This window comes from Panulirus ornatus, chromosome 38 (genome assembly GCF_036320965.1).
Source record: "Panulirus ornatus isolate Po-2019 chromosome 38, ASM3632096v1, whole genome shotgun sequence".
NCBI lineage: Eukaryota > Metazoa > Arthropoda > Malacostraca > Decapoda > Palinuridae > Panulirus > Panulirus ornatus.
Window position 1 is genome coordinate 1,871,492 of NC_092261.1, and position 9,064 is coordinate 1,880,555.

General features: G+C 43.6%; 1 protein-coding gene across 1 annotated transcript in view; it reads right to left on the minus strand.

Annotated features, from left to right (window-relative positions):
* LOC139760776 (growth hormone secretagogue receptor type 1-like) overlaps positions 1–7,166 on the minus strand; it is a 68,940-nt gene extending 61,774 nt beyond the window's left edge. The window contains exon 1 of the mRNA XM_071684344.1: positions 6,462–7,166. The gene's annotated coding sequence lies outside the window, so the exon portion shown is untranslated. The remainder of the gene's footprint in view (positions 1–6,461) is intronic.
* Positions 7,167–9,064: the final 1,898 nt, after the last annotated feature.

The window sequence follows — 9,064 nt, forward strand, 5'->3', positions numbered from 1 at the left end:
TGTTTCTCGTCTGACTCCAACCAGTGAGAGATTTACCAATCAACCTACGAGTTTTTCACGACCCATTGTCAGAGCGCTTCACCAAGTCCAACATGAGTCCATCCAGCAAGAGAATCTGCATTTGTGGGCCTAGGTATCATCTGGATCGCTCAAATCCTCCTCCCCCTTTCAACATAGTACATAAACTCATTTCCCTTCATTGTGCATATTCACTTTCCTCCAGCCACGGAGGGCATGTGCGCGTGGTACTCAGATCTTAACACACACTTTATTGTTAGTCTTGCATGTGCAGCATCATCAGCCTTGTCCGTACATTTATACAACTAGCAGGAGGCGTACGGCAGGTTGTCTCCTCATATCCATACTTTTGGCACTAACGAGGATTCATCACTTAAGGTGGTACGGAACACGGTTTGCATCCCTCTGTTACTTCATGTGGCACCATAAACTCGTACTAACGGTGGCCGTAGTCTTTCACCTGACGTTAAGAAAGCGAGTGATTCATCTGGCAGCAAGTTATATCCTCAGTTGCCAATCCTGACATAATCTCGCTATCTTCCAAGTACATAAGATTCCTGCAGACGACAACTTGGCAGAAGTTATCTTAATAGGAATGGTAGGCAGAACTTTGAAGGAGAGCAATTCAGTCACATTCAAGAGGCCTTTGACTTGGGAAGCCGACTTAAAGCTTTACAAGGTCACTACTTGCCAGGTTCCTAACCTCCTGACAGCATCCGTCAAACACTTGACGTACCAGAAAAGGGCGAAGAATAACAAGATTGTTGGTCCTCGAACACGTAATGTTACACACTGGGCGTTAACAGGTCAAATGTTCAACGAAGGTGGTGGTGATCTCCATAACCCCTTCTTACAGATGAGGGAGAAGGTCCGGGGCGTCCATGTTAACCGTGCTACGCCCCGCTCCCCGGGGTGAAAAACCTCTCACCCTATATAAAACCTATACAGATACACAGACACAGACACACACAAAAGTATTGCCTGGAAAAAAGAAAGGCAGCTGGCTGGACAATAACGCTGCCCAGGTAGGGCCGGTCGCACAGGGCTGGCAGCGTCAAGTTATAACTACCAATAACAATCGAGAACACTTTTTCAGAAGTCCAAGAAAATTCTAAGACAATACACGTTCTCACTGCGCGTATGGTCCTTGAGTTCTGGTTGGTTGGTTGGTTACTTTCAAGTTATAATCACTATAACAAAAATCTTAAACATCTTTTTCGAGTGTTTAACATAATCGTAAGGAGATACACGCTCCCACCATATGTATGGCCCTTGGATGCCTGTTTCCTTCCAGTGTAGTTGACTGACGTGTTTGAGTGCATCAACGTACGCACCTTCGTTTATCTTGTAGTCGTGTATTCTTCTGCATGTGTTGTGTTTCGCGCATGCGTATCAATGTGCGTAAGTGTAAGATTTTTTTAATTTGCGTGTATTCGTGTATGCGTACAGTGTACCTTGGCCTTTGTAACCATTTCAGTAAATCAGGTGAAAAACTGTATACACTCATCTAAAGTCTCCCTTATCAATATTATCACTGATCAAAATGGGTTATCAACTTCGGATCTTCACTTTTACCAATTCTTCCCAGCAAAACATAGTAATGCCACATGACGTTCTCCCAACTACCCCGAGAAAAGTCTGGTCAAAATAGACTTGTTTTTCATGTCGTTTAATTCGTAACCAGATCATGATGAAGCCCAACCTTCACTATACATACTTTCCCGTCGGTTGTTCCAGTGGAGTCGACGTGACCCTACATGACACAGGGGCACCGTTCCATTTTATTATTTTAATTCTTTCAATCACGTCGTTGCTCTTATTTCCGTCCTTTTTAGCTTCAGATGTGAACAATTATTTTGGATTATCTACACATGAGTTATTTCAGCCACTGAAAAAGATTTATGGATACTTCGTTCTCGGCAATATTCGAACATATCAAGTCGGTAATACTCTGGAACGCATCCAAACAGCGATGCTCTGCAACACAGTAAATCGGCAGGACTCCAATACATTAAATCGGCAATACTACGGAACACAAGAAATCGGCATCACTACAGAAAACATTAAATCAGCAAGACTGACACACACCATATCAGCAGTAAACTGGGCCACGTGACCCCAACAGTACTCTACAAGACACCCACTAATACCCAGGAGCGGAAGTGAAGTAGTCAACAAGTCGGACCCAGAAATGATTACCGAATCCAAGGCATAAACTGCAAACGCACCAAGTGGGAACCATGTCCTCCTGCGTCTAAGACTGTCCTCGTCTGTCTCACTGGGATTCTTCTCATATTTTACTAACATTGTCCTCGTCTCTCACTAAGTTTATCCTCGAGTGGCTTAATAAAATTGTCCTCGTCTATCTCTCAACTATAACTGTCATGTACCTTGGAAAGACGGTCCGTCCCTCTCACTAAAACGTAAGTTTCACTGTAATTGTCCTCGAGTGCGTCTTAATATGTCCTCGTGTTTGCTTCCCCAAGTTCACGCAGGAATAACAAGGAGTGGGTGATGGGTGAGAGCGGAGAGAGCAGCAGTAGTTGTCTGGCGAGCGGTACCGGCGGATGTAAACCCACAGGATGCTCGGCCGCATTACCCTGGCCCAGTAGCCTTCCCCTCCTGCTGTCATGTAGCTTTTGTTGTTCTGTTGTATCATCTGTCGTCCCGTTATAGCTTATTCTGCTACCATGTAGCTGCTCCTGTTTTGTTGTAGCTTCAGTTGTCATGTAGCTTCTCCTGCTGTAGCTTTTGTTGTCATTTTGTAGCTTCTGTTTTCCTGTAGCCTCTCCCGTCATACCTTCTGTTGTCGAGTTGTAGCTTCTCCTGTTGTAGCATCTACTGTTGTTCCGCTGTAGCTTCTTTTGTCCTGTTGTAGCTTGTTCGGGAAGAACTATTACAGATGGCTCGGCGAGATGGCCACTGTTGTCAGACATACCGTTTGACTGTGATGTACATAGATACGTGGTTGAACATCCAATACCAGTGGGACCTGCATGCAGGAGGCTTTACCACAGGTATGGAGTATACAATCTTCAGAGCCAACGGTGTCGGCAGTTACCACAAATATTCACTTAACTCGACTGTAAGCCCGTATCGAACGTATCCTGTGTTGATTCACATTATTTATCCTTTTTTTTCACCAATACTGTGTCAATTGAAATATTTCGAACATTTGGTCCTAAGACTTATCTTGAACACCTGCAGGTGTTCAAGATTATTCAAGTGGTGGTTATAGACTAACGATGGCGATCTTTATGACCCTGGCAGTTGATAGGCCTAAAAACCAAACAGCCAGCAAAGAAAGAATAACAAACACACTTCTGTAAGTTGGATGTCACTAAAGCTGACGTCCAAACTCTTCCGGTTTACTAGTTATTCGCAGATCACGGTGAACACAGTAAATGTTTACCCACGTACTCCTTCGTGTTTACAAAATCTTGGCTTAAAATGTTAAAACGTAACAAGAGATGTATTGGTGAGGTAATCATTTACTTGAGGTACAATAACAAAGAATCGTGTCAGGAGCCTAACGGGGACCATCTGGAGATGCCAGGCTCCTCCTCCCCTTTGTTCTAGGCACACAGGTTAGGAAAGGTCAGGGGAAAAATAACAACCTAACCCAGCAACCTGAGGAGGGGAGTCCGCCTAAGAATGCTATTAGCAAATAACAGACAGTATAGAGTAATTAATTCTCTTAAACACCCCTCAACTCTTTATTTTTTCCACAAGAGTTCAACAAGTTTCTCGTTCGTGCGCGGGGAGGGGGCGAGGATCTGTGGGAAGGAAGGGGTGGGGGATCTGTGGGAAGGAAGGGGTGGAGGATCTGTGGGAAGGAAGAGGTGGGGGATCTTTCGGTCTGGTGGTTACAAGGGAAGGAAGGGAAGGGGTGGGTCGTGTCATGACAGCCACCTGCACAAGTAGCGGTGTTTGAATTTGATATGTTTCAATTTTGCCACAAAAACTTTTTGGAGCTGAAAAATACCTTGAAATACTAACTTCAATTTTTGGTACTACTCTCAGAAAAATAGGTTCCTTCAAAAGCTTTTTCAGAGTTCTCTTTGTGTGTGGAGCGGGAAGATGCCTGTCGAGGTGTTGGACTGAGATGTCAACATTCTTAGAACTCAAATTCTTCTCACCTCACATTCCTCTCGTATTACTTCACATGGGATTCAGCTGAAACACGACGAGAACTGCAAAGTAAGTCGCTGTAGAGGAATGACGACGCATTCCCTCGGTGACGACAATTCATCGGTGTCAAGTGGTTAACAGTTTATTGGTACCCTGACAGCAATCCCTTCCCTGAACACGAAAAGATATGAACATCTGGCATTTGTTGAAGGGCCGACCCTCCTGCCTGGGAACAACGGAGCCTTTTTTGGGGGGAAAAATTCATCTTTGAGCAGAGTAGACTTTCTTTGTTTTACCAGGTATTACACGCAGTGGCATTTACGGTGTATGAAAAAGTAACAACGAAAAATTCTAGCCCCTCACCCTCGCAAAAGGTACAATAGACTTAAAACACCGTTGCTTCCCGTTATTTTACTAGAAAAAAAAAGAAAAATCATAAACCTGTAACGCGGTGAGCTCACATAATCCTCCACTGAAAAAGATTATGTAGCTAAACCTCTTAACACGTTATTAGACCACACACACATGTCGAGTTAGGTTTCCATTAATCAATAACTTACGTTATGCTGTGAAACATACGTAAAAGGAAGTCCCATACTTTCCTGATTCATAATTCCTTAATACAAAATGTTTCCGATATCTGGGACTTGGCTGTTAATAAAGATCCTAAACCACAGACAACTAGTAAAACTTGGAACACCAACTGATTTCAGGTACACAGATAACCTGATAAAAACTAAATGACTTTGGAATACCCAATAGTTCAGATTTTATAAAGGCAACCACCCCATCATATCAATGTTGTACCGGTAACGCAGTTACTAAAGAAACCAAAGTGTTCATCGATACGTTTATACGTTATCATCCACCATAACTTGGCGAAGCTTCCGAACATTCCAGCCTCACTGTAATGCTGTGACCCAAGACCTGGTTTCATATATATGTATCAATTTGTATGAACACATACCAAACACTACAATGGAAACATATGGTAGTGACGGAACTCTCCCGAACAGAGAACACAATACCATATTTACGAAAATGTCCCAAGTTTTATGATTGTTACCACATATCTATAATGATAATTGACACACACACACACACACACACACACACACATATATATATATATATATATATATATATATATATATATATATATATATATATATATATATATATAATTATTGTTGACACATATATATAATAATGGTTGACATATTTATGATAGTTGACATATATAATGATGGTTGACATATTCATAATGATAGTTGACATATACAATGATTGTTGACACACACATATATATATATATATATATATATATATAAAGATGGTTGACAACGCTATAATGACTGTTTACACATACTGTTGACACATCTATAATGAATGTTGACATATGATTGTTGACACATATTAGTTTCAGAAATATGTTACTTTAGATCTGAAATATATCCAAATGAATCACCGTGTGTGTCTGTGAGTCTGTATGTACAGAGAGAGAGAGAGAGAGAGAGAGAGAGAGAGAGAGAGAGAGAGAGAGAGAGAGAGAGAGAGAGAGAGAGAGAGAGAGAGAGAGAGAGAGAGCAGAGGTTTCCCCCTAGATAACCTGTTGCTGTCAGACCTCCCCGCGGCACTGACCCCACCTCTCCTGTCTGTCTGTGACTGCTGGGGACTGGCACTGTCATGGCACTATCCCCATCCCTGTTTCCCTACTCTTTCTCATCGTTTAGGCAAGGCAACAGTCGGGAGCACTCATTCTTCCCGCTGACCAAGTGTGAACAGGGAAGGTACCGGAGAAGGCAGTGTCTAGAGGGTTGAGATATAGAGGGATGCAGCGTCTGGGGTTGACGATATAGAGGTGTGCAATGCCTGGGGTTGAGATACAGAGGGAAGCAGTGTCTGGGGTTGACGGTATAGAAGGAATGCAGTGCCTGGGGTGAAAAATATAGAGGGAAGCCGTGTCTGGAGGGTTAAGGATATAGAGGGGAGCAATGTCTGGGGTTGAAGATACAGGGGGAGGTGGTGTCTGGGGGTAAAGATACAGAGGAAGGAAGTGACTGGGGGGTGAAGATATAGAGTGGTGGGTGAAGATCCAGGTGGAGGTAGTGAGTGACACAAGTGTGACAGGTGGGTGCGTTACATCCTCCACACACAGCCAGAGGTCTCGTGTACCACACTTGGATGAGACCTTGCTGGATCAACCAGACAGCTGGGAAACTTCGTGACTACATCCAAGAACCAAAGCTACAGAAAAAAAGCAATAACTAAACAAGAATTACGGTATACCTGTGGAGTACTGCAGTCTTTACCTGCACTAGGGATCCTTGTAGAACCAGGCTGGAGGGGTAGGACCAGGTAGCCTCAGTGGCTAGTGGAGGACAACAGTGGTGAGGCAAACGGGAGATGTACCACAGCCACACGACAGGACGGGAGAGGGTTAGTCCTCTCTGGTGCTGTGGGGAGCCACAGCGATCACGCCATCCTTCTGCTGTGTCAGTAGTCCCCTGGCCTGCCTCACGGCTCCCTTGTGGCTGTGGAGACAACCTTCAGCTGCCCAAGAGCTCCAGGTAGGTGCTGGTCCTCGTGGGGTCGTTTCTTCTTGCTGGCTAACTGATGTTAAAGTCTCAAAACATGGTTATCTACATTGACTTATTCTCTATAGGTCGATGGTTGTTAATATGTATACTATATAAAATATTGTTTTAAAGATTTATGGCATTGTAAAGGACATTAGTCCAAGTGCAGTCAGACTGTGAATCGGCATAAAGAAACCTTATCAAAAAAAGGTCTTCACAAATGTGTGTGTACGCTGTTCATCATGTATATGATCTCAGTTCTAAATTCACAACGTTTTATCCTGGGTGGCAGGTCAGCTGGGCATCACACCACAGCAACTAGTTCCTCATAGTCGTGAGGAGGGACCGGAAGATACAGGCTCCTGCACGAAGGAAGGTAGGTAGCTGTGGTGTGTGTGAGGCGAGTGACGGGTGTGTGAGTGCGTGGCTCCCGCTTGGCCTGGCTGGCACACACTGTCAGTGCCAGCGCCATCAGCCCCGCACACCCTCTGCGCCCGCACCACCCACCACCTCCTGAAGGAGGACAGCGGGAGAGCAACACGGAGATGCTCTTCTTCGGTAGAGGCATCGGTTTGGAATGACCAGATAAACCTGGCGTTTAGGACAATACTGGAAAATATAAAGCTCTAATTAAAATGTCCAGCACCAAGTGGCTGGAGGCAAAGCCTTCAAGCATCTTTCCAGAATGGTGCCTGCAGGAACAGGCTGTAGGAACCAGACACTCCCCTACTGCTGCGCCAAGACGAGGCAAATAACAAATGAATATTATGCAAAAAGCAATATAATTCCTCTGACATTCTTATCTATAACTTGGCAAAATCATTCGTCAATGAAATTTACATTTGCCTTATAAAAAAGCAACCAAAATAATTGAAAGAATAGTTCATATTCTATGCAAAGTCTTCAGTAGCAATTTTCTAACTACTGTATGAAGGTCAGAGGGTCGTTCTGTATACCTAAAGTAAAAGTAATTATAGCTCAACCCTGACGGCTTTACCGACCTTGAGCGCTGATAAGCCTAAAGCCTACATAACAAACAGAACAACATTTAATTTCCAGTGAGGATACAAGATCCCTGGGTGCAGCTGGAGGTCATTGTCAGGTAACCCGAGGCATCATTGGGCTAGAATCGCTACTGACGAGGGTTAACAATCTTCTGGGTGTTACCTCTTGCCATTTGTCTACTGTTCCCCAGGGAAGGGGATTTCTTTATCTTTAAGCTTAACAACACCGCTTGACGTCAACTTCGTTATAACCTGAAATTTAGTCGAAATCCTACAAGTTAAGGGTATATCGTGATGCCCTCCGGGGTGTCCCTTAAATATGAACTAATTCCCAACCAGGGACGATACGATGGACAATCGAATATATGAGAATGTGAGGAACTTCAAGGAACGTCTTCTCGAGCCGGCATTACATCTCCCTAGATGACAATTCATTCGTGTCTTACATGTAAAGGAAATTGTACAACAAATCATCCCTGTTTGAAAATACCAACAGATCATTTTGAAACCTTTCTCTTGTGAAAACTGATTCATTAATCATATTTCAGGTGTACATGACTTGAGTAACTTTCCAGTTCCTTCTCTATATCATCACGTTTCTCTAAGTTAAGGCGCTTCTTCAGGTCAGGTGTACATCCTAACCTAACCCGTCACGGGATATTTCTAGGAACAGAATCGATTTTAGATGAACATATGCGGCTCACAATTAGGTCGGGGTAATTCTCGTTGTGCCTCAACTGATTTCTGTGATCTTAAGTTCTTCCGTTATAGACAGAATGACGAGCACAAAACAATTTCTGAAGATCTGACACATTCAAGTAAACGCACTTCTAATGCATGCATATACACACATACAACAATCAGACACAGAGACACTTTTTTCCTTGTGATTCAGCCCTTAGTTAATACACACATACAACAATCAGACAGAGACACTTTTTTTCCTTGTGAGTCAGCCCTTAGTTGACTCTCCGTTGGCGAGAGTGGGATCGAAAATGTTTTGTCTTATCAATTTTCCAGACATCACCTTTTCAACCATCCCTCTGTACGACGCGAAGCTGCAGTCCCCTCTCTGTTCTGCATGTATCAATTCGGTCACTGCTGACATGAGAAGTGCGCATGCGTCCCTACCACCGAAGCTTGGACCAGAGGGACGCGTGTTGCAATTGTTTACCATAGTTTCTGTGAGGAAACAGGCTTATCGAGGATTGACCTTTATGATACCTTCTCTCAAACATCTAAGATGTAGAATTCTCTTCCTACGTCTTTCCCTCTTTCTTTAACCTTTCTACCTTTGTAAGTTGGGTCTTCATATACCTACGGGGCCCTCAT